General features: G+C 37.1%; 1 long non-coding RNA gene and 1 other non-coding gene across 4 annotated transcripts; both read left to right on the top strand.

Annotated features, from left to right (window-relative positions):
- Positions 1–1583: 1583 nt before the first annotated feature.
- On the top strand, positions 1584–26341 carry LOC110385699 (uncharacterized). 3 transcript variants are annotated; one of them, XR_009972962.1, is made up of 11 exons: positions 1584–2134; positions 2544–2645; positions 12838–13010; positions 13714–13815; positions 17888–17959; positions 20469–20569; positions 22337–22412; positions 23314–23441; positions 24064–24169; positions 25143–25650; positions 26163–26341. It is a non-coding gene; the product is annotated as an uncharacterized LOC110385699 (long non-coding RNA). The 3 variants fall into 3 exon arrangements; XR_002430953.3 differs by having other exon boundaries at positions 2544–2661; XR_009972961.1 differs by lacking the exons at positions 22337–22412; positions 23314–23441 and having other exon boundaries at positions 2544–2661.
- On the top strand, positions 3096–3187 carry TRNAI-UAU (transfer RNA isoleucine (anticodon UAU)). The gene is given in 2 exon segments: positions 3096–3133; positions 3152–3187. It is a non-coding gene; the product is annotated as a tRNA-Ile (tRNA).
- Positions 26342–27356: the final 1015 nt, after the last annotated feature.

Here is a 27356-nt window from a genome sequence, read left to right as displayed (position 1 = left end):
ATAAATTTATTATATTATTGATAGGGATCGTGCGCGCTTATACATGTAAAATGGCACAAAAAAAATTCCCTTTATATAAAATAGATTGGATGTATAATGCAAGAAACTAAAAAGTTGAGCTTTAGGGTCCGAGACACTACTTGAAATCGTTTCCTGGGCCACAAGCTGAGGAGCCTTTAAGCTTTGATATACATTTTTTTTATTGCTTAGATGGGTATTTAGAAATTAAATGCCGTCATCCACCTTGAGACATGACATTGAGGTCTCATTTTTAACAGTACAACGGCTGCCCCGTCCTTCAAACCAAAACGCATTTCTGCTTCACGGCAGAAATAGACAGGGTGGTACCTACCCGTGCGATCTCACAAAACGTCCTACCACCAGTACCACATATATATAACAGCGAGTGAAAATTTTAACGATATCACATCACTTCATTGAACTCGATAAAGTGGTGTAAATAATAAAGGATTTGAAGTTATGCGTTCACATTCTGACATGCAAAGCAAAAATTGTTATTTTCGAATTCGTTTTTTTTTTTTCTTTAAATATGTTAACACTCTCTCCAAATTCCTGTACGATCAACCTTGAACAATTTGGTTGAGATAGACACTTCATGTTTATTTTAAATGTTGACAGACGAATAGATATCTCAGAAATATCATAAACAAACACGCCAACAAGTCGCACTGTTAGCTTTATACCATTTTATCGATAAATTTGTTCTTGATTTACAGTGCCCATAAAAGATAAATGCAGCCGTAACCTTGATCTACACACATCTTGATAGTGGAAAATGTAGTCAAATAAAGGTGCGAAGGCGGATAGCGTACTCATATATTCCACGAAACATTTCAGCTTCGTAATAGATTACATATTCAATTTTGATTTTGAGCATCGGATATATTTTTTCCTTACAAACTGACGCATGTGAAACATTGTGTTTCCCACCTTACGTCGGATGTGCTGCAACGAAATCATTCTTCACTCGAATGCATCGGCACAAAAATCTTTTACCTGTACAAATATTATATACCTTTGGATATTACACGTGAATACACTACCTGCACCATTGAGAATCTTAATTGAAATCGTGTGAAAGTTACGAGGTATAAAGTGGAAAAGTTATCTTCGATGCAAAAATATTCGACAAGCTGCTTGTCACTTGCAATCGGTTTAGTGACCGCAAATAATACGTTTTGTAGTTAATCGTGATTTATTTCGCAATTAGCTGTAACGTGTCGGTTGATTTAGACGGATATTGTGGTGTCGCCGTCGCAGGTCCCGCATAGACTAGGCTCGATGGCCGCTATCTACATCGTGCGATCTCAGCGTGTTAATTACTTTCATTAAGGGCAATTGTCCTGCTCAGTCGGGCTGATCAGTCAGTTTGCCGCCGCCCGATATCTCTAGTCATTGCCGTTAGGCCACCATGATTAACGACTAGGCAGGCAGCAATTCGATTTGTAATTTATTAACGTGCATTTTAAGAAACAAACCGCTATGAGTATCGTAGAATTGCGATGTACTATTCTCGTCTTTATGAATAAATGGTAAGACAACGTCAATCGGGACAGGTCGGTATAGTGTATGTATATTTCTTGAATTTTTTTTCGAAAATGCTATTAATTTGTATTTGTAATAAATAATAATATGTAAGTAATCAACTTTCGTTAGTTCGAAACCTTAAAAATTGTAAAATAATAATTATAGGCAATTGACAATTAACGCTAAATTTATACCATCATTATTTATTTGAAAAGTCTATACGAAGCCGCTACGATGACCGTACAAATCCAGGATAGCCAGTCTAGACCTATCAAGCTTTAGCGGGATGTCCGACAGGGAGATGTTATATCTCCAAAACTGTTCACCGCTGCATTTCAAGATGTCTTCAAGACGCCGGAAAACACGCGGAATCAACGTCAACAGAGAGTACATCTCGCACCTTCGATTTGCCGATGACATAGCCATAATATCGGAATCGCTGGAGGACCTCAGTCGTATGCTCAACGATCTCAATGCCGCTTCCCAATGCGTGGGACTGCGGATGAACCTTGACAAGACGAAAGTCATGTTCAGTGATCAAATCGTCCAGGGTCAAGTTACCATCTCGAATGCAGCCATTGAAGAGGTAAAATTTTGTTTACCTTGGTCAGGCTATCCGGCATATATTTGTGTCGAGCGATGCAATTACGCCGGTGTTAAAATCCCGCAGGCACCAATATTGATGAAATACGTACTTGACTCGTGTTCACAAATGACTTCCACGATGTGTAATAAAAAAAAAAGTGTACTAAAATTTAAATATGCGTAATTATTATACAATTGAGACATGGACTTCAACTCTTAAGGCTCCGGTAACCAGTTAACAACGGATACACCGTGGACTCGTTCATCCGTCTATACAATAAAAAAGGTCCAAAAGGTCCAAATAGAAAATAAATTGGAATTAAATTCTTGAAATTATGAAGCACAGGTCCTCTTGCTACCTTGCATAGCAGTCAAGCAGTACTTAAAGTGGGATTTTTTATTTTCCTCAGAGTGTCTGGAGGCAGGACCAGTTACGGGAAGTAGACTCTGCATGTGCCTTCGCAGCTTACAATGTCCCGTTTGGGATGAATTCTTAGCTTACTCCGAGGCAGGTACGCAGAGAATCATGTAAGTTCCTACTTACATAATTATTTATTAGTTCGCACGAGGGGCTAAAATTATGTTGCCATTCATTGTTATCATGATGTGGCAAATTTTTACTTACCCGATCTGAATGTGCTTGTACATATTACAATTATACATACACCTACCATATATTTACTAGGATAAATAATATTATAATAATAATAAGGTTAGATAGAATATAATGAAGTTAGCATAGAATAAATAAGTTAAAGATAAGCAGCGGAACTGTTTATCGGTGTTTCCGGTAAGCATACATAGCCACAGAGATATCTTACTAAATATGTACAAAATGCCAATAATGAAATCGCCATCAAACACCATGGTAAAATAAATGCGCGTTACTGTAATTATGAGTCATGACTCTGATAAAATAATTGATGTAAATATGCTTTTATAATTTCGACAAACATGCCGACGCTCCAGTGGCGCAATTGGTTAGCGCACGGTACTTATAAGACAGTTTTCGTGAGCAATGCCGGGGTTGTGAGTTCGAGCCTCACCTGGAGCATATTTTTTGTACTTTTTTATTTTTAGTTTCTGATTACTTCCTTATTTTGATCATATTAACAAGTATGCCCTTTAGGTTAATGATAGTTCAGGTAGTAATCACGATAAAATATAGTGTCAGCTTATCGATTAGAAACCGGGAGAAGTAACTATAAAAACAAAGCATGTTTAGAACTTGCTTACTGGTGGTAGGACCTCTTGTGTTACTGGTGGTAGGACCTCTTGATTACTGGCGGTAGGACCTCTTGTGAGTCCGCGCGGGTGGGTACCACCGTGAAGCAGTAATGCGTTTCGGATTGAAGGGTGGGGCAGCCGTTGTAACTATACTGAGACTTTAGAACTTATATCTCAAAGTGGGTGGCGCATTTACGTTGTGGATGTCTATGGGCTCCAGTAACCACATAACACCAGGTGGGCTGTGAGCTCGTCCACCCAGCCAAGCAATAAAAAAAACCATACGAATACAAAGTTCATTCATAATAATTATGTTTCCGTCTTTGCAAAGGAGTGTGGACATTATGTGATTATGAGATTATAGTTTTTATGCAAATACTTAATTTTATATTTGACCTTGAAGGCAGCCCAACTATACCCTGAATTATCTGGCAGTGCTCATGTGTGACTACGACCGCTTAGTTTGGCCCAACCATCTTCTATGTCTTTTAACGACACTAACAGGTACATTTATGCATGATGTTGCATTCATTTCTAATCATCATTTGCCACAGAATATAATACATAATTAGCGGTTTATATGAAACGCCGATGGCTAGAACAAGTAAGTCGCGTACTTGCTGTAGCATCTCACTTAAATTAAATTCAGGGTAAATCAAATAAAACTTAGATGCATTAAAAGTTATTTATTCAACTAAATTGTTTTTGATTAACCTTCTTACTGTATTGCTGAAAATATACAAACAAGTTTACCTACATTTTACCAAAATGTAGACTTTTCAAACGTAAATCTTCATAAGATTAAATTACACATCACTAAAAGCTCAGTTTAGGCTGTTCTCGCAAAAGAATCCTTGGAACTGCCATAAAAAGACATTCCGTCACAAGAAACCACAGGTTCAGTAAATTACTAATGATTTCTTCGGTCACGATTTTTTACAATCGTCCCCTACATACATTTATAGACATCGACCCGACCGACCCGACACGCCGACCCCGAGTCGTGAGGAATGTAAATCGTTGACCGTGCGCGAACAACCCTCTGACATGATGATACCTTTCCACTTTTTTTTTCGCGTCACCTACGCACGGGGAAATATTCAGGGCGAATGAGACAGCTTCCATTTATATTAACTGTGGTATGTAGATTGTGGGATACTACGTGCGTAGCTGATGACTCTCATAGCCCTGTCGTTATGTGATCACTGCTCACCGTAAGTTTGAAAAAAAAAATCTTTTCGATTACAGTACACACGTCATGTTATGTCGAAAGGGTATGAGGTGGCGGTTTACAAATCAATTCTATAATATTTATTTGAATAGAACAACCAAGAGTTAAAAAAAAGTAATTTAAATTAAAGAAATAAAATAAATCAGAATAACACTCAGTTGCAAAAAGTAAAAGTCGCTTCTGAAATAACGTCCGTCTGGTGTAGTGGTAAGTGATATAGTCACTACACTGGTGGGTCGCGGGTTCGAATCCCGCCAAGGGAAGATATTTGTATGATAAATTTAAATGTCTTTTCCAGGGTTATGGATGTATATTAAATATATGTATGAGTATAATAAAAATCTTACATTTATTTCCGATATCTGGTACCTGTAACACAAGTTCTTTACGTACTTATCACGGGACCAGTTAACGTGGCGTGATTGTTAGTAAAATATTTATTTATTTATATTTATTATAATTAACAAATAAGAGTACATTATTGAAATAGTTCACTATGGTAAATCAAATAATTGTTTACTACAAACATTTAGATTACAAAACTAACAAATTTGCTAACCTATTAATGGCATAAAAATGCCTTTGAGAACTGCATTACTCACGCTAAGGTAATCGTTAGCATAAAGCTACATCTATTTTGTACAAAGACAGCTTTTACGCGAATTCGTGTGATTCTTTGAGTATCGATTTCTTGTACAGTAATTTTTAGCACAATTATTTAAATAAATCTTATCTATACTAATCTGTACTAATAATAAAAAGCTGAAGAGTTAGTTTGTTGGTTTGTTTGAACGCGCTAATCTCAGGAACTACTGATCAGATTAGAAAAATTATTTCAGTGTCAGATAGCTCATTTATTGAGGAAGGCTATAGGCTATATAATATCACGCTAAAACCAATACAAGCGGAGCACCAATAGAGAATGCTTCAAAATCAGCGTATTTTTCCCTTTTGTGAGCTTCCGCTGGAAGCGGTTAAGGTTTCGCTAAAATAATGTATGACAAAATTTCGGTAGGCAGCGGCTTGGCTCTGCCCCTGGCATTGCTGAAGTCTATGGGCGACGGCAACCACTCACCACCAGGTGGGCCGTACGCTCGTCCGCCTATAAGGGCAATAAAAAAAATATGATCCCTTTAAAAGCTCTAAAAAAAGTGCGACAGCATATGTCTATATTTTAAGGTTGGCTCACTATAGCGTTTCTTATCCTAACCAAATTTGCTCTAAAATAAAGCATTATTTGTGAAGGTGTTTGAAGATGATATTTTTATTTATTTATTTATGTACACACAAAAAGGAAGACATAGTACAGAGTAATAGGAATATTATGTACAAAGGCACTGCTTATTTCTTTAAGAAATCTCTTCCAGCAGACCTGCGAGAGGATTATGAGAATAATAATTAAAAGTAATGAGTGTGTGTAGAACAGCTAAAATAACAAATACAACATGAAAATATGATGATATTAATCCCTATCCAAATAAATACGTTGATGATTACAGGACCACTCGGGAAGTCTACCTTTCAAACAAACGAATCGGTTCAAACATTCTCGAGAAATCGGTGAACATCCATAGATAAAAAATCGATAACTTCCTCTTCTGAAGTTGGTTAAAAAGCCTGATTTTGGTACCTTAAATAGCTCCTTAACATTCTATTAATTAAAAATATTTTCACTTTCTACGTAAATGAAGTCATGGATAAAATTTAGCGTTATGCCAAAGTAACTATTCCACGCGAAGTCGCGGGCAAAAGCTTGTCTTAAAATAAACTGAGTGCGTATGCACGTAAGAAGCTATAATACATCTTTGGTCTAACTGAATGATTTACCAACTTTACCAACTTAGCAAACATATTTATTTATTGCTATACAGTTTTACTTGTTAGTATCACTTACGTAAATATACCCACATATCTTGGTGGGGAATCTTTATAGTGAAATAAAATCATGTATAACGCACACAATACAAAGATCTGCTTACAAACTCACCAAAACAAATATAAGTTCATAAATGATCGTATTAAATTATAGTTACGTATAATACATTAGTGCTAATTCCAATTTCAGTTTTGCAATTCATAAACTGTATCTTGAATATTTGAGACTTCTGAAGTCGATAAATGCTTATTTGTTTTTAAAATCTTTTATTAGTAGAGCAATTGCAGTTAAACTAAACATAATTATAATAGAGCAGATACAAAATACAATAAGAATGCTATACAATTGATTCGATCTCTTACGTGCGTGTATTTTGATTTTAAATTGACATACGGATAGAAAGCAAACATGCACACAGATAGAAAGGCAATAAAGATAAAGTCTCTGGTTGGATATCATTATGATCAGCAATAATGTAGTCCACCGAGGCCGTAAAATATCTGCTTTGGGAAACAAAGATAACGCATTTATTGTGCATTTGTTGTTCGTTTTCGTATTTCGAATTACTATTGTTATACGAATTACGGATTAGAAGCTAATATATTGGTCGAGTATTATTTCGTGTAAATTTAGCAATGAACTAATTTAGTGCTCAAAATCACCTAGTTGTGTACATGTAAATAAATAGATACTGGCTAACCGTAAAACCTTTTTATGGATATAAAAATAAAACTGTGATTACCACATATTGCTCTTAATTGTATAAGGCTCATTGGTGAATTTATAAGGTACCAAAAGCCTTAAAGGTTTTTACGGCACTTGATTTTGGAAACTTTAAACTTTTTTGTGGTCCATAATTTTAAAAAAATCGGCTGTCTGTAAAGTCGGTTAACTGACAATAGTTGAACGTTAAATGGAACGCCTCAGAGCGAGGTAACGCCGCATGAGTCATGTTTTTTCGTGCGTGCAGCCGGCTCCATCGAATTATAAGACGTTGTCACGTCAAAAAATGTATTTGCACTCGATTTTTTTCAACTAATAAACTTAAAATTCCAATATTTTACTTAATACAGAGATCACATTTTAAAAGTAAGTTCCTATCTATATAATAAATACTTCTTACTTTACCAATAATTATTAATTATCACTTCCAAAAAAGAAATAATAACACTTAAATCCTTGGGAGTTTAATTTATTTCGAAAGGTAAACATCTTAAATAATAATATAAAGGTTAAAGATTAAGCTACGAATTAAAAGAGAAGTAGCTCTTTTGTATTTTGTATTAAAAATGGCATATTATAAAGTTAACAACTATAAATTATTTACTTAATGTAATAATAGCACTTCACCAGAAATAGCCCTTTTCGACTTTTTATTTTACGGTTGTTTTTTTATCTTTATAATTTAAATAAAATATTATTATACTTTTATTTTGTACCAATAAAAGTCATCCTATTTTATAGATTGAAAAAAAGCCAGTGTTCATCCAGTAGTCAAAATTCGACCATAACCACCGACACCTCAATATTTAGATCCATTTTATATAATTCCTTTTTTCGTTTGTTTTATTGTCATTTTTTCTTGTAGCAAGTGGTGAAAATCCTTTCCACCTTTTTCTAATCATTAACACTAAGAAAAGTCGATTATAAGAAAAAGGAAATTGACAAATACTGGAGAAAAAGGCACTAATCAGTTTTCTCTTTGTTTATTTAGATGCATAATGATCACACAAGACGCTCAACTGGCCAGGTTTGTATCACCGGTTCTTCTTAGAACTGTGGTTCTTTTTTCAACCAGTGATAAATTTACTTTGACACGATACCATTTGATACGAACGAACGACATTCATGATGACATCGTTTAAAAAAAGGGTCCCGAAAATTTTATAAATTTGCGTAATTACAGGCGGTAAAGCATATTAAGCTTACACGGGTCACTATCTTGACTATTTCCGCCGCGAAGCAGTCGTGTGTTTCGGCTTATAGGATGTGATAACCATTATCTTTTGTCGTTATATATTATTACCAAATTAACAGTTCGATCTCATGGCGCAAGTCGGATAGCTGCATTCACGTTGTAGTAGATTTGGTCTCCGATAACCACATAACACTAGTCGGGCCGTGAATTCGTTCACCCATCTACGCTACCAAAAAAAGGCGAAATTTGGTTGGAACTAAATAATTTTAAATTTTACCACCCAAATCTCCGTTTAGACTGGTAAAAACAGTTTGTTACAAAAAACACATTCTTGGCCTAGTAATTAATGTTCTAATATGATAATAAGAAAACTCAGGTCAGCGACCCCAGTTACATTTGGTCTATTACTATCACCATCCCATCACACGTCTTCAGTAGTTACTATCTGTAGTATTACTAGAGGTAATATGCTCGCTACGTTAAGGTACTTTGCCTTCGGAAACATCATATACTCGGTATGTCATATTATTCTCGTTCCAATTTTAAATTATATTTATTTGTGATAATGCGGTTTTCCGTCCTTCGTATGCGCGCGATACCAGTCCCGAAACTGGGACACTTTTTTAAGACACCTAATAAACACCGAGCTTTATTTTCTCTATTTTGCTGAAAGATAAATCAGCTCACAATTAAAAACATATTAGCAAAACTCTTTACTTTCTGCTAATTAAATTTACGATCACTATGGTTCACTATAAATTAAAAATGTCTTTAATATCTGAATTAAGCTTGAATTTTTTTCTTTCCATTAACACTTCCTAGACATGATATAAACAGATTGATAGATAATCGATATAAAACGAGCGAGTACAAAAAAAATCTTAACGAATTAAAATTCCTCTGTAAGTAGTCGCCAAGACAATCGAGACGGAAAGATAAGACCGAGACAACTGTGTTTAGCATTGATTCGGGAGCACCGTCGATCACGAAGTGGTCTGCTTTCGTCACTCGCGGACGGTAGTCGATCAATTTCATAAACAACAGCCTAACGGAACCTCACTATAATTCACAGAATGACCCCGAGCGTATACCATAACGCTTAGGCACGATTTAATCGTTTTAATATACAGGATGTAGGGATTGTTCTTACCACTTATTTTGAACTCATCGCAATGTAACCATATTTAGAATTAGATTATGCTAGGATACAACGTATTTACTAGAGTGCGGACGCGGATTTCGACATCTTATGTTAGTAGTAGATCTTGGGTCTTAGTTTGCTATATAGTGGCCATTTAGTTATTATAATTCAATGGTTTGTGTTCGATTATTTTCTCAATATTTTCCCTCGATAATTTATAGAGCAAATAAACCAAATATTTGAAAAAATGACTCAAATGAAGCCTAACCATGAAGAAAGAAGCAGCAGTTTATCTGTGTCTCTGGCATTGTCGATATTCCTGGCTTGGACATATCTTGGATCTGGTGGACTGTAAGCACGCCTGCTATTGAGGTTAACAAAATAGCCTAACACAACACACGAGCTGCGACCTATTACGAATATCAAATAGCACGAAAATGAATCAATTATCACCTAAAATAAACGAATCTCTCATTTTAAGCACTCTTCAAGTTTAGTATTTTTGCTAAATAAAGGTTTTTCTATGTAGGTACGTGAATTACTATTAACAAATCTAGTCTCAAGTCAAAGCACAACAAACAACAAAGAAATCTTAGGTGCATTAAGGATATTAAATTAAAAAATATGTCACGAGATTATCACGAGATGAAAGAAATATGTATTAATAGATGCCATGAATAATGCAGTTAGTGAACTAAAAAAGTAACCGGATAACTGTAATTACTTTTCTTTTTGGCACAGTTTATAGCTGTCACAATAGAGCGCAGTGCTGACAGTGGTCAGCGCGCGGGCGCAGATTGTATCTGTCAAACAGGAGCATTTGTTTTTGACGCATGACGCACATCGCCGCTACCGGCCACAGCCTCTCACCCGCCTCCCTGCGTCCACACTCGCCTATCACTACGCTCACATCTCGAACAACCCACTATTTTTCTTACCACTTTCTAACGGCGACACGTGCGTTTCAATTTGCATAAGTATTTAGGTAATTATTCGCATCTCAGCTTTATTCATAAGTAGTAGGATGATTGACAATTGTCGCAAATCATTCGTGCATGTCAGATTACCCTTTTGAATTTGAACAAAAAAGGATAGAAAGTTGTTCGATCAGATGCGAGCCGAGTGGGTGGGCTGGTGCTAGTACGTCAATTGTTCACTTTCATATAATCAAATACGTCATTTTCTAATGCTTACTTAATCATAAATAGACTAAATCACAAAAGAAAAATAATCAAACTCATATAACGCAGGAAAGATCAACGACACTAACCAATTTCTTCTAATGAACTAATGAAATGAACCTTTTTTTTAGGAATAAAGTGATACCATGTGCATACGAAATGTCAGTTAGAATCCTAAACATTAATCAAGTAGCATGTACGGTAACGTGATTTGTCGCAACGAGTGTATACATTATCGCTTCACAGAGAGTAAGATCAGTCACAAGCACTTATTGTTAATATAAACATAATTTATTATTGTACATAGAAATGTCTCACACCCAATGGCGAGTACTTATGTTAGTTTTAATGGTGACAAATGATAACCAAGAAATGTGCTTTAAATTCAGTAAAGCGTTTGTATAGACAGAAGCAAGTGACATTTACAACTTAACAACGTGTGGGCCGTTTCACGTTCTCTACTTAATGCACTCAAATTTATTGTTATAATTATCTGGCATAATGTTCATAAGTTCTTAGGCCTACTGTAGCTAGAAACATATTAATATTATAGTATTGTTTTTCGCGAACTGTAAACATAATTAGACCTACGGTCATGGAGTCACCCGTGATCACAAAAACTGAAGACCATTCCAAAAGAAGTGATGAAACGTCAGAAATAATATAATGACAATAAAAAGCACAACACTAAACCGTAAAAGTACTTTGATTTCATATGAGAACCGAAAAAAAAACTGTTTTCCCTTAATTATTTTCTAAGACAGTGAATCTGACCCACACTACTCGAAGTACACTTTTTCATTGAATGTACTCGTGTGATTTTTGAATTTTCGTGGGAAACTATGTCGGAAGTGACAAAAACAACTTTGCAGGTATTCAACCCGTTTGGATAGGTTGTATATAATCCAAAAAATAAAATACAAATCCACAAATTTTAATATTTGTACCAATGGGTACGGATAGCTAAAATTGATCTCATCAAATCCGTTGAGGTAAAATAAATTATACAATAAAGTAAAACAAAGTTCTGCATTCGGAGCGAAATGATTAATAAGATATGTATTTTTTGTCTTTATAAGAGTATTTAATTTTGTAGCTATTGATTAGTCATACTTTTACTAATGAGAGACTATGATGTTTTTACAGTAGGTACGCAATACATTATTACCTTAATGTTCAAAATAACAATGAATATTTTCAATAAAAAGACGGTATGTTCTTTAAGAAGGAAGCATTACGGTAGCCTTTCCAGTTTCACCAAGACAAATGTGCGAGCACGGACCCAGCCAAGAGGTTCGTAAGGAAATGTCTTGGGTCTAGGGCGGTGACTAGTGCGTGAAGCGAAGTCGGGGAGTAGTCAACGGCGGCAACGATGAGGCGATTATAATGAGGCATGGCCTTATCGAGGTACCGTTCCGACGCTGACTTCAGGTGTTTCCTGATTGATTCAACACCCAGATCATCGCGTAAGTCGGGTCGGTCGGTCGAGGTCTGGAAGGTGTCTATGTGGGTGCGGGCCGCATGAGCGAAAACCACACTCGCATCTGACATAACGGGCCGTATGCAAGCTTTATAAAATGTCACCTTGTTCCGTAGGAGCATTTTAGTCCGCTTACAAATCATGGGAAAAAAGATGGTTGGATGGAGGGACAGTATTTCAGAGTTCCTTGGCTCTGAAACATCCCAAGACCATACCACATTACCTACACAGATTAACAAGTAGATATACATTCGAGAATTAAATGACGACTTTTCAACAAACTTGCACTCTTAACATTATTTTCAAATTAAAACGCATTCATAATAAACGGCCAGTTTAAATAGTTCAAAAAGTCCAGCCACTCGTAATCCGATATTATTGATTCCTGAGTGTTTAATGAATACGGAGCACATTTGACGATTTCTCACGATGCGTTTGGGAACGACCATTTTTTTTTCTCCGATTCATTTCTCTCGGCAAACAATTGATCACAAGTTTCCGAGGGTTGGCATTATGTCGGATCTCTACAATGACCGGTGTGTATTGGTGTCTTAGGATATTTTCTATGCCAACTTTATTTGACATTAAATAAAAATCCACAAGCATTTCGATTTAAATTACGTGTTTCTTTTGTTACATATTTTTTGTAGTGGAAGCAAATGCGTGGAGCCTTACTGACGGTGAGTTGTCACGATTCCTCAGGGCCATCAGAAATACAGCTTAACTAATAACTACTTTTTCAACCCTCGTTTGAAGAAGTACGTATAATACCGTACAGAACAGAGCTTAGAGGAAAGTTCGCTTCAGTATCGGATGGTATATGGTAAGTTTTTATTTATTTATTCCTAAGGTGAGTGGACGAGCTCACAGCCCACCTGGTGTTAAATGCTTACTCGAGCCCATAGACATCTACAACGTAAATGCGCCACCCACTTTGAGATATAAGTTCTAAGGTCTCAGTATAGTTACAAAGGCTGCCCCACCCTTCAAACCGTAACGCATTAATGCTTCACGGCAGAAATAGGCGGAAAAAGGGTGGTGGTATCTACCCGTAAGTACGTATAATACCGTACGAAACAGAGCTTAGAGGAAAGTTCGCTTCAGTAATGTATGGTATATGGTATGTAGCGAAAATTAGCTGTTTTACGTATATTTGCATTTTAAAACAGGAACTGGGCCAATATGCGTATGTGCGACTGTACGCCTGGTTCCCATGTGCGCACCCCGTTCCGTCCGCGTGAATACAACTTGTTGTCGTGAACTAGTTCCTGCACTCCAGACGACTCTCGTGTCGCAACCTGCCAAATTGCTTCCTCAATTACTTTTGTAGCAATACTAAAATATTCCGCATCCCAAGGCTTCCGCATAAAATTATCTTACGTTACAATAGATTTGTTGTTACATATTCAATAAGAACTTTTGATAGAATTTTAATACCAACTTTTATATGCACAGTTACTAATTTGCATGTTTTTTTTTATAACGTTTTTCTTATTCATATTAATGTTTTGAATTACTTTTTTAAGGATTATTTTCGAACTAACATTCCGCCCGCAGCTTCGCTCACATGAACAACATTTTAGAAGTACGATACGGACGGATATCCGTGCTCAGCAGTGGTATTAAAGGTAACTATTTTTTTTTCAGGAATTAAACTACATATTATATCCATACTGCATTACAATAAAATCAGATAATTTGTTTCAATATGAAAACGTACAAACGAATAGTTACTTTCGTATTAATTTATGACTGTGTTAAAATCATAACATCATCATTATTAAAACTATAAGTAATAGCATTTGTATGCAATAATATACCGACAAGTATTCTAGTGATTTTTCACACATATTTGTATTCAATTTGAGTTACACTTTAAAAATAATAATATTAGAATGTTACAATTACCGCTTTGGGATTACACACATTGTGGTAATTATTCCGAAATTCATGTGATAAAAGAAGGAACGGAAGCAGGTACCTGTCTCGTGAGAACTCACAGCGGATGTCGCAAAAGGTGCCCCGTTTTTTACAAGTGTAACACATACGAATGTGTAAACGAAAATCAAGGATGATTCCGGCTCCTGTTTCACCAATGATTTTTTCTGAACTAAATAATGTGTGATAAAGGGAAGAGTAAAGTAAAAAATGAACTCAAATTAAATAAACAAATAATACAGAACGTTACTTTATAATACATTCTTAAGCGGCTTATTTAATGTGCTATCTTCATATTTTAACCATTATATTATTATGACACTGACGATTGACCTAGATTTGTCTCATCCAAACATCGAAGACTTTTAATTAGAAGAATTTAAATTTGTGTTTCTATATTGCGCGTCATAACTGAGCCAAGCAAGTGATATCAACCACCACTTGGTAAGTATTTTTACTGGAAAAGAGTAATGTATTTCCAGTTTGACGATCCGAATCATCCGTTGCACTAAAATAAAATAATCTCTGATCTCGGCATTCACTTTATTTTGTCTATGGGCTGTGATCAACACTTCATACCAAGTTGCTGTGCGCTGGTTCTCGCATCTAGAGCTATAAATACTGAACGTTCATAAAACAATTAAGGAAATAAGAATTAGGTATATATTTCATAAATATGTTTTCGCAGTCATAAAAATTACACCTGCTTACAAAGACACAGCAAATAAGAACAAAAAAAAGGAAGACTATTTTTGATGGGTTACATTGAATGCATACTTTCAAAGTACAAATACCCATTACACTTGTGAGCTACATACAACCTTTCCCACAGCATTAAATTTATCTGTGCAACATCATCGAACGTTACCGGCACTCAGACAGTCCGCTTTATTCTATTAAAACTTGAGATAGATCACTGCCCGCGGAGCTATTATCTATATCATAATAAGGCATTAACTCTAGAAAAGTAATCTATCATTTGAAATTAATATGATCAGTGATCGGCGTGTCTCGGTGCGGCGCGGCGTGGCAGCGATATCTGCATAGCCGGCCGGAACGACGGTTAATCAGGTGGCCCGTTATGTTACATTGTGCTCGCCTCGAGCCCAAACCCGAGAGAACAGGTTGACTTCAATGACAAAGCAGCAGATTCCGACGTCCGCAATCCGCGTCTGCGAGCCTCATATTATAAATGGTTCGTCGAAATAATCCGTTGGAACGTGTCACTTCGGCGCCCACCAACGTAGGCTCGTACACTTCCATCCTTAATGATACAAAACAGAAAAACAATTCGTAAAAAATATCTACTAATAGTGAGCATTCGGTTTCCGCGTGCAGCTTTGACCCTCTCGTGATTGATGGATAGACTTTTATTTCTAGGTTATCCACATAATCAAAGACAATGATTTACAATATTTAACAATGTTACCATATTTTGTTTTTATTTATTATTAATTTAAGTTTTTCAAAAATCAAATTGATAGTTATAGATTGCCATAAACTATTACTATCTAGCATAGCATACAATAAACGTAACCCAAAGACGTTTATAGAAATAATAAAAATGATAAAAAGATATCGTAACTTAAACAAGCGTGCGTTGGTGCACGCCGAGATCCACAATGGCTGAACCAATTTAGATGTGGTTTTTAATTATCTATCAACTCTGAGCTTGGCTTAATAATGTAATTCGTTTTATTGGAATGGTTTGAAAGGTATTCAAACATAGCAACCTACCTAACCGAGATAAAATTGTCAACTTATGATTAGCGTAGGGAGCTTGGATATTTATAGTACATTAAAATACGTGCATGTTTAAACATATTAGAAATCGTCACCATAAACAAGACCTGTTCCTGACAATATAATATTTCAACAAACGACAAGAAAAAAATATATGGGTGTATCGGTTTTGGGAAGCGCAAAAATGATCCTGTTTCTTTCTTTATATTTTCATTAGTTATTGTTGTAACAACAGGAAAATAGAATTTGAGAAGACAAAAATGAAATAATAAACACCTTTGTGAGGCTTAAGTAATAACCGTAAAATACAAACAATTGAATTTAACTAGAAACAAGGAGTGGTGCGCCACCTGCGCCACAGCCGCTGCAACCACAAAGCTGGTGCATGCTGTCTATGTTAGTACTGGTGCCGGAACAATACACGAAAGGCAAGAATCGCTATTGTTAGCTGCAGCACGTGTTGCAAAGATTGTAAGCATAGTATCTCACGGTACCAGCTGATTTAAATTACTTTATAGACAATTTCCTTCCGTGACGCTACAACGCAGACTGCTCGACGCACTGCCGCATGCGGTCCTCGTGTTAAAATATCCTTTTATTTTACCTATGCTGATAGCCTTGAAAGGCTATTTCAGCTTCAGCCTAACGTGTAGGTGAGTTCACGGGGCTCAAACCGGAGTGTTGCTAACACTGGCCCTAGCAAGAGCAGTGCTTCGCAGAATCTACCACCAGATCGGATACGCGACCCAGAAGATCCGGCGAGAAACTCAGTGGGCTGTGTCTATGGGTTAATTAACGCTCGTCGAGCCCTTCGTCGCAAGCGACGGGTTCGACGAGGACGGTGACCGGTGTTTGTGGTACCTAAAAGCACCGTTAAGGGATCGGGGAAATGTCCAATGAATACGACTGTAAGGTAGAAACTATTACTTTATTGAAATTTACAGATTAGTATAGAGTATTTTTGGAACTGATCTAGAATTTCTTCTTATTTTCATTTATCCTACTTTATTAAAATACGATTACAATTATTGTCTTCTACTTTTATCAGTTAAAAAGCCCTGAACTTTTAAATGAAACAATTCCGTATATAAATTATTTAATAATCAAACCACCTGCAGTATGCAGGCAGGTACGTAGTAAATCACCATTATGTGCCTTATTCAAAATGATAGCCGCGTCAAAGTAGACCATTTCATAATTTATACGGTTCATAACCTCCATCATGGCGGACCAAAATAGAAATCATCTCAACATCACAGCTGGTGCGAGAGACCCAAAGATCCTAAAACCGATTACACACTATTATGAAATATAATGCTTGTAACGCCTCACTAAAAGGGTTAGTTCGTGCGGCGGAAATTGATTTAAATAACCCTATTAATAACTTGAAATTATAAATTTTATAAGAGTTCGGTTTTTTACAATCATACTTCTGTGAAAACTAGATTATAGGCGTATATTTGTTTTAGATTTATATCATAGATTTATCGACTAGTTAATTATAGTAGTAAGAGCCCACTGTCTATTTGTTATTAAATAAATCTAATATTTGAATGAATCTAATTAAGAAGAAATCTTAGTTTATTATTTAGTTTTAATTAAAAAACTATAATCGTTTTAATGGGTTTAAATGGTGTAAACGGAAACTTACATTAGCTGAGTATAAATACTGGTATTTTTCATATATTCATGTTCATACTTCGTGAAGCTGGAACAGAACGCGAAGACTGACATCCGCCCCATGTTCCCTCGAGTCCGTTGACCCCACGCTGCAGTGGATTTGTTTTACATTGCGTAAAAAAATGTAGGCACCTGTTTTTAGTACTAACATGTCAAATATACCACAAACATTACCATTTGTGTGTTTCTAATACATTGTGCATTTTCGGGCTTTTACCACCTACCTTTTAGCTAGTAGCCTAAGGGCTATTCCAGCTACGTCCGGACAGCTAAGTGAACGCACGGGCTCAATCTGAGATAATTTGCTAACACTATCCCTAACTAAGAAATGCTTTTCAGAATCTACCACTGGATCGGAATCACGATTAACTGAGAAAATCCGGCGAGAAACTCAGTAGCTTGTGTCTATGGGTTAGTTCGCTCATTTATTTATTTATTTTCATAGAACTCTTTGTCCTAATGACGAGTTCAAAGAAGACGGTGATCGGTGCTTGAGGGGTCACCGATAGTGGATCCGGGGGATCTGACAAGACATGTTTCGGGCAACGGCGGCTTTGCGTTGCCCCGTCGCCTGGGTATGATTATTACCGGCGGCCGTGATTAGTGGGTTATCGTATCGCGCCGCTTTGCAATGTAGCGTTCTGACGCTACCTTAAGATACTTAAGTGTCGGTTCAATATTTAGATGGTCGTGAAGGTGGACATTGCTCACGTACCAGGGTGCTCGACAGCTATCCTGTAGAAACGGGATTGAGTAACCTGAAGAGAGTTTATGTGCATGCGGGCCGCGTGAGCGAACACTACACTTGCATAAGTCATGACGGAACGTATGCAAGTTTTGTAGAGTGTCACCTTATTACGAAAGGACAATTTACTTCGCTTGCAGATCGCGGGGTAGAGTCGACCGAGTAAGAACGTAGCTCGGTCGCTGACTTAATGTGGGGACCTAATGTCATCTCTTTATCGAGGGTGACGCCTAGGTACTTGGCCTTCGAAGTCCACAGTGCGGGCTGGCTAATTTAATGGCGGGAATGGCAAAATTTAATGGTGGGAATGTAGTTACCGCGCCGAATTCGTGACGAAATACTAGCAGTGGTGTCCAGAGGACGACCCTTTTTGAAGAGCACTGCTGTGCTTTTTGTGGGGTTGATGTCGATGCGCCACTTTCGGAACTACAGTCCTAAATTGATGGCCGCAATCTAGAGTTTACTATGCATGAACGACATCTTCCTACTTGAGTAGTAGACAGCCGTATCATCCGCGAAAAAAGCTAACTGGGTCACCTGCGATCGGGAAGTATCGTTAATGCATAGGCTAAAAAGCAGCGGGGAGAGAGCGGAGCCTTGCGGGACTCCGGCCGAGATTTGTCGCGAAAGAGAGCGAGTTCCCTCGACTCAATAACGGAACGAACAGCTCGACAAGAAGTCACTTATGATGAGCACGACTCTGTTTGTCACGCCTATGTTGTACAGTTTAATTATCAAACCGCTATGCCACCTTTTGTCGAACGCCTTCGCGATATCGAAGAAAAGGGCTCCCATGAGGCAGATCTGCCTTTATTTCGTCCTACTTAGCTGTGCTCCATGAGGCGGTGCACTTGCTACATGCACGAGTGTTTCGTGCAGAATCCGAATTGTTCGTCGATTAGGTTGCCTTTCGAAGTGATGAAGTCCCAGAGGCGTTTGTGTAATAGCCGTTCGTATAGCTTGCCCAGCTCTGGGAGGGGGCTAATCGAGCGGTAATTGCCACGAGAAGTAATTGTGGCCTAAAGCTCCTTTAATTTCGCATGTCTTCCACGGCAATGAAAAACATAACTTTAATACAAAATGTTTTTGTGGATGGAAAATGGAAGTTTTTTGAAAAAGGTTTTTTTATCACAACGATAGTGTATCTGTACAATTAAGGGCTGTTGAGACCGTGTCTGAAACGAAAATGATGTTGGAAATGGTAATCCTTTAGATTTAGCATGATGTCTACAGTCGTCGTGGCCTAAAGGATAAGACGTCCGGTGCATTTGTATGTAGCGATGCACCGGTGTTCGAATCCCGCAGGCGGGTACCAATTTTTAAAAATCAAACCCGCAAAATTATAATTTGCGTAATCACTGGTGGTAGGACCTCTTGTGAGTCCGCACGGATAGGTACCACCACCCCGCCTATTTCTGCCGTGAAGCAGTAATGCGTTTCGGTGTAAAGGGTGGGGTAGCCGTTGTAACTATACTGAGACCTTAGAACTTCGAGACCCTTAGGCACAGAAACCTCATTCATGAGGTTCAGTCCCCTGTCCGAAAAAAAAGATACGAAAGTTCTAGTTAATGTACATTATAACGCCACACTTAGTTTATAAAACAACATAGTGCATAATATCTAGTTAATCTCTCTATTCGTTATGATGATTCAGATAATAACTTTTAACTTAGCCTACGATATGTTTACGTAAAGTTAATTGATTTATATTTCTAATATATGTACACAACATGTGTATAAAACATTCTGACGTTTAGCTACTGCGATATGTAAATTAAAATTAATTGGTCAATGACCCAAATCGTAGTCCGTAATGATTAGGTTGCTGTAAAAAGTTTAATTTAGAAAACACTGTGTCGGCGGTCAATTACTGACCCAGCGGGCGTTATCCTGGTTGTGGTGGAACAGATGGTGTTTTTTTTTTTTATCGGCGGCGGTTATAGGGCGCCGAGAGACGAAACTGACGCGGGGGTGCGCCCTAAAACCGTATAATTACACGTTGTAGTTGCGCGCGAGCCTACACGCACAATGGGACTAAACGAGTGTTTACTTTGATATGCCGACTGCAGCGGTTATCCACGTGCGGTCACCAACCCGTTCTTGTATTAAGCTAATCAAAAGGAGCCCACTCGTTTTACGGTTGTTTATACAACAAAAAATTCCTACACGTTGCAGATTTACAAGGAATCCAGTTAAATGCTCGTCACGGAGCCCTGTTACCTGTAAGAGCCTACATACCTTTTTGTGAACAAACATATTATGTGCCTTCAATTCAGGTTAGTGATACGGATTAATTATACTTACGAGGAGTGACTGACGCACCGAGTGTCGTGTTGTTACAATCTATGTCATCTGTTTGTCTATAAAATGTACAGTTATACCATACAAATGCCAAGGGCTACATCGATCAAGCTAGTGTTGTCGCAAGTGATTCTTAATCGACAGTCATAGTCGAAAGTTGAGTAGCAACGTCGTGATGCTGAACTTAGCCTCCTTCTACGTACCGGTACACGCGAAGCATGTTGTGAAAAAAGCTTTCGTCTTTCGGTTCGATAACGACTGCGACATCGCATAAAAACAAATTATTAATCTTCGAATCGTGACTAACGTTTTGGGTTCATCGTTTACACGAGCGGAGCTTGAAAGCCAGATTAATAGTTCGCAATTCGCAAGTTTCAAACTAAGCGCACCAGCTACAGGGAGCTTACGTCGTGTATCCGCCGCCCGCCTTCCGCGGTGATTGTCGATCACAGTCCTACCGTAAAAAAATTTTCATTGCACCGTTACTTTGAACGTTTCCAATCAAAGGTTCCTTTATTGTGCATAATATTTTAAGCATTTTGTTTATCTAGATTATATTCATTTTAGCATTTCGAAACTGCGTGAAGTTGATTTTATTTTTCTACCGTAAATAAACAAATAAGCTCAAATTCTTTGGGCTCGGTATTATCGGAGTCAGGATGTGCAACAATGTTAGTGCCAAAGAAATCTGACTTCTATTATAATGACGCTGTCAGTTCAAATCGGGATGCCTCTAAACTTTGTAAATTTCTAAGATGGTGTCGACCCACAAAACAATTGAACGTCATGTTTACAAATTACATCAATCTTCAATGAAAGTAAGAATATTTTAAATGAAAGAGTGTGCCAATGCTAGTTTTACGCGGAATATATTTTTATTTCGCAAACGATTTCAGTTAATAAAATTCATAACTTAAAGTCAACCTCATTGGAATGTTCATAGACATTAAAAAATTTTTTTTAAGTGTTGCAGTCAAAAATCTTCATGTAATAATTTTTTTATTGCTCTTCTAGGCAGACGAGCATATGGCCTACCTGATGGTGAGTGGTGACCACCGCCCATGGACATAAACAATGCCAGGGTCAGAGCCAAGTCGCTGCCTGCTACATAAATCTTTTTTTTTGTAAACTTGATCGTGGCTAAATTTCTACTGGTAAACTAAATCTAAGATAATGATGTGAACGTTAAATATACGAGTACTAAAACCTCATAGCTCGAGATAACAATACGAAGCAGGTGCTTCAAAACGCACACCGTGCGCTTAATAAATAGATGATGATTGTTCCGAAACACCGATGATTCTACTTAACACCTTGATAGATCGTTTTGACGGACCGGATAGTTTACAATACTAATGAAACATAATAACTGTCGATAAGTATCATAAACTGAACATAATGGAATTAATCACGGGCTATCAACGCTTAACGGACGAGTCCGTGGATACATCGAATCTTCTCGTGATTTATAATTCACCTGCCATGACCCTGCCACCGCTTCTCTAGTTATCTCTAATTTTCATATTAAATATGGACAGAAAAATTAAAGTGGCTCTTCAATTCTTTTAAAATTAATTTAATTTTCAAAGTATTTTAATACACTCAAAAATGTCTTGGGATTTCTCTTCATTCTGTTTATTAATTCTGGTGAGCTTATGTGTTGGTGCAAACCTAATCGGTTTCATTATGACCGTAAGATCAAAGACCTAATAACCAATGATAACATTAACATTGACCCGTAGATACGGCTGTGGCAATATTTCATGACACAGCGTTCGTTGCACAACTTATTAATCCGGTTCAATACAAGAAGTTGCGGTAAGCATTCTCTTTATTAAAAGTTTATTGTTTTACATTTGATATTGCGACATGCGTTATTGAATACGTCTGAATGTAGTCTAAGCGAGATAATGATAGATAATACGGCACAATGAAGCACGCGCCGCTCCGTGCACCGGTTCGTTAGTGGTAATGTTGAGTCATGGACCCAAAGATCACCTGACGCGACTTAGACTGCACGCTATAACGCGCTCGCTGGCTGCCTCTCTTCCTGTCTGAGCCCACTGAGTTTCTCGCCGGATCTTATCAGTGGGTCGCGTTTACGATCTGGTGGTAGATTCTGCGAAGCACTGCTCTCGCTAGGGTCAGTGTTAGCATCACTCCGGCTTGAGCCCCGTGAGCTCACCTACTAGATAAGGTTACGCTGAAATAGCCTCTAAAGGCTATCAGCTTAGGTAGGAAAAAAAAACTGTCTGATACAGCTACGTCGATATGTACGCACGGCGCCCGGCCAATCTAGTGATAACATTTACCCGAACCTATAAAGTGCCTAGGTTAAATTATGACGCAGAAGTCGCTATTCCATTGGAGTTACTGCTAGCTTACACTTCAAACCTGTAATGGTTTTACACTAGGGGCTATAGTAGCCACAGAAACATAATTTCCAAGATCGGGAAAATTTGCGAAGTGAACAGGTTTTCGGTTCATCGTAAGAGCTTTTAAAATTTAATAGGTTTAATTGACATAAGTAATTAACTTTCATACCTTAAGCGCGAAGTCTATATGCCCTCTCGCCCAAAAAGTTTATGTTGTTACAGTATACGTTATAATTTTTTATCCATTGATCTTTAATGTGATTATCCCAAATTATTCAAACGTTTCAACTACAAATAATATACAATTATATTTATTCAGAAATTATGCTCCAACCTTTACGCAGTTTAAGGACGGAATGGGCGGCATTTTCACTGTGTCCCAAGGCGGAATAGTCACTCCGGCCCTGCTTCACATCAAAACATACTTTTCACTACCTGATGCGAGCTTCTCTTATAAACCCTCGACGCGAAGGTACCTTGTAGATTACAAAAGTATAAAACGAATAACTGCTCAAATAAAATTACCGCAAACAACTTTTTCAATGATAATATCTATTCTTAAAACTTTAAACGCGGTAGCCTGTACCCCTCTGTCGATCAATTTGGTTTTCATGATTTCACGGATCATCGAGACCAATTCTGATTTTAAATCAATTGGATATCAATTTCAATTTTGACTTTTACCGATTTACCATAAAACCAGTATCCAAATCAAAGCAGTTTTGATTATTAAGTCCGATGCAAGTTAAATTGCAAGCAGCCTTATCAGAAAAATCTCATTAATCAGACGATATAAAGGAGTGTTCATGATCTAATCGGCTACATAGGCCCAACACCGAACACAACGATATTTATACATTTGTATAAATAGGCAACGAAAAATCTAAAACACTTCAATGCAATTGATTGTTAACCAAATTTTTTTAATTGTTTGTTTTTTGTGGCTGTTGACGAGCTGTTATTAGTAAAAAGTTTTGGAAATAATAATTAAACTTTTTTCTTCTCAGATTTAATCTTAGTTTTCCTGCACTTTAATTGAACAAAAAGCACTATTGAAATGTTGTAATATATATTGACGAAGAATTCTTTGACAGGAGCAGAATGATTACCTTTCTCGAGTCCTCATTGTAATAGACACCGACCTTCAGCGGCGTGCGGCGATTTCACGACTTTACACAAAGACTGTCAAGAATAATTAAAGTAATTACTGTTTACAGTAATTAATGACCCACATAACGTGATATGGTTTGATTGATCTCAGAGCTGTGACGAGATAATTGTGGCTTGCTGAGGTTATTGCCACAGATCATATTACAATCGGTTTTCAATTAATGAATACGTTCGCAACTAGCCCGGTACAATGGTTTGCGCATCAAGGGTCTTGTGAAACGTCTTGTTCAAGACTCTTTACTATACATTTCAAATGTTAAAACAATTGAAGATTAATAGAATATCTGTTGAACAATTACATTGTAGAACTTATTCATGTCAAATCAGTGGAATTTACGTGACTTGCGCAAACCAATCACGCATACCATTTTCAAGATACGTGTTTGTTGAATAATGCCAGCTCTCGGTATTAGAAGGGTTTTAACTGTGTACCTACAACCTGCATTTAAAGTGCAGTTGATTGGTAATGGTTTTCAATGTATTTGTTATCGATTGTGATTCTGTGCAAGTGCGCGGGCGCAGAGTCCGACGCCGATAAGCTGGGGGCTATCCGCGTACATAGACACTGCATTAGCCCTGTTGCGCCCGCTTTGCGGCTCCTTTACCGCCTCATTTAACATGTAATCGTGCTTGCGTGTTTCTCTTTTGTTTGTTCAAAGAGGATTAAAGAATATTTAAGAGAATAAAAATTCAAAAGATAAACAATAAAGTAATAAATTTATGAAAACGCATATTTTTGACAATTACTTATGTCAATTGCAATATTCCGTTTTAATCGTTTTTTTTTAAATGATATGATGATTTAAATGGTATCATTATTCGTTTCGTAAATGTTGCAAACATGAAATAGCCGCCATTGATTCTACTAGAATATAACTATAACAACGAACTCAAAGTCGACCTATTAAACCGATAATACATTTAAGTGTACAAATATTTTCTCGAATGGACGATACGATACCGAATAGACAAACAAAGGCTTTAAATTACATTGTTGTTGCAGGACTCGGCGTAGGAAAGTTATTAAAGTCAGCGGCGGCGACAGCGCGCGTGGGTGCGATTGACTCGTCACCGGCTATCGGCTCTCACTTAGCCGCAGAGCTTAAGCGCAAAGCCGCCGGCCGTGAACCGCCACAACTTACTGTTTTCCTACGCGAATACTATCACAACAGTCTAAAATATTTTTTTTCTAATTCACACACTATCATCTGATTTTAACTTTATTAAATAAAACGAAATAAAGATGAAATGTGAAATAAATTCGAATTTCGTCCAAAGCGCTGAAAAAACTGCTCTTGATTGTAAAATCGTTTTCGAGGTGGAGACGACACTGCACCTCTGCAAATTTTTTTCATAGGAGAAAATCACCGGATCCCATCGGATATATGGGAGTTGAATCTCACCGAGAACTCATGCCACTTGACCCGGACCGGACCGGAGCCCAGTCGGGGCCATTGAGACGGCGGGACAGGGTTGATGCAGAGCATATTACATCCATCCCGATTCATAAGGTTAAGCTGGATTGTTTTTTTTTTTAAAACAAAGAGGCAAGGTAAACAAAACTTCTAATACTTTGAACTTACCTTAGCGTGGTTTTCTGGGTTCATTATTGGGTAGGTCGGTTTCCTTGGCTATTTTTCGAAGCATTCACTGTTCTTGGTTCAAGAATAAAAGATCCGTTGGTAGGTACAATAAAATTAAGATGTCAACCCCATGTCTCAAACTGGTCATTGTGCATTCACATGGTAAAGTTCCGTGAGCTCCGACTGAGCCATGATCTTATCTGCTTGTCTTCTGCAATAATTATTATTGTTTTTTTACATCCTTTATTTGTACCTTGAATGTAGATTGAATATAATCAATTAAAAAGTTTCCAACAAGGAAACATCCATACAGGTACGATGCACTGAAATATACGCTAGTCGACGATAAGTACAAACAAGTTGTAAATTAGACATTCAGCGGTGCTCCTTGAATCTATTCTTACACACAAATAAACCCACTTTCTATCTTTTATTTACAGTGGCACTGCTCAGGCCTTTATCGCTCAAGACAAAGAGCCGCGTAATTACCTTTCGTGCTGCGCCAAGAATTTCATTAAAAGCAGATAATGTTTTAAATGATCTTCTTGTGTGCTGTGGAAAAAAGTTTGGAGCTCGCTGTTTTGTGGTCATTATAATAAATAAATAACTATATACAAAATCTTTTGTTCGTAAAAAAAGTAAAGTGAATGGGTGCAATTCGATTACGGTCCCGTCAGTGAGTGTTTTGTCGGATGAAATTCGCCCTCCCCTGTGAACTTCAAATGAACCAATTTCAGGAACAGTCGAATCATGAGAACATTTTGTGTCGTATATTATTATTCAAATTTTTTATTGTTTAGTAATAGGGGATCAAAAATGTAATAATGGGTTGAAGTTACATATAGCATAATTCACAAATATGAGCCCGCAATCAAAACGCTTAATACGTTATACTCTTTATTCCTTAATCGTTAACGTTTCTTTTTTGATTGATTTAAATAATGGAAGTATTGGAATTAGAGGTTACTTGACTTTCATAACAATAGCAGAAATGATTTAACCATACCCGTTGTAAATTATATATAAGAATAGAAAAGAGTTTTCGTTAATGAGATCTTTGAATTTAATATTGCAATACGGGTGTTTCGAAAACATTTCGGATAACAAATAAAGGTGTTGGTGACTTCTAATAAGTTATTAAAAAAAACGTGTTTGTAAATTTATATTAACAAGCTTTTGTAAGTTTTGTCTGTTTATTGTATTTAACTGTATCTTTATCTATATAAGTGATATCTATATAATCTATTTAATATCTTATTCTTTAACGTAATTTTTTGATTGAATTTTTTTTTATTTATTACCCAGATGTGTGGACGAGCTCACAGCCCACCTGGTGCTAAGTGGTTACTGGAGCCCATAGACATCTACAACGTAAATGCGCCACACGCCTTGAGATATAAGTTCTAAGGTCTCAGTGTAGTTACAACGGCTGCCCCATCCTTCAAACCGACTGACTTGAAAATTTGTATACGTATCAACAACCTATGCCTCTAACCTTCAAATCAGAATGCATTACTGCTTCATGACAGAAATAGAGAAGGTGATGGTAGGTATATACATATATATTATTATATACCCGTGCAGACTCACAAGACGTCCTATCACATTTGGTTTTTATTACACGATGCTATTCT

The sequence above is a fragment of the Bombyx mori genome, chromosome 4 (genome assembly GCF_030269925.1).
Source record: "Bombyx mori chromosome 4, ASM3026992v2".
In the NCBI taxonomy this organism is placed as follows: Eukaryota; Metazoa; Arthropoda; class Insecta; order Lepidoptera; family Bombycidae; genus Bombyx; species Bombyx mori.
Note: the sequence above shows the minus strand (reverse complement) of the source record. Positions and strands in the feature narration are given on the sequence as shown.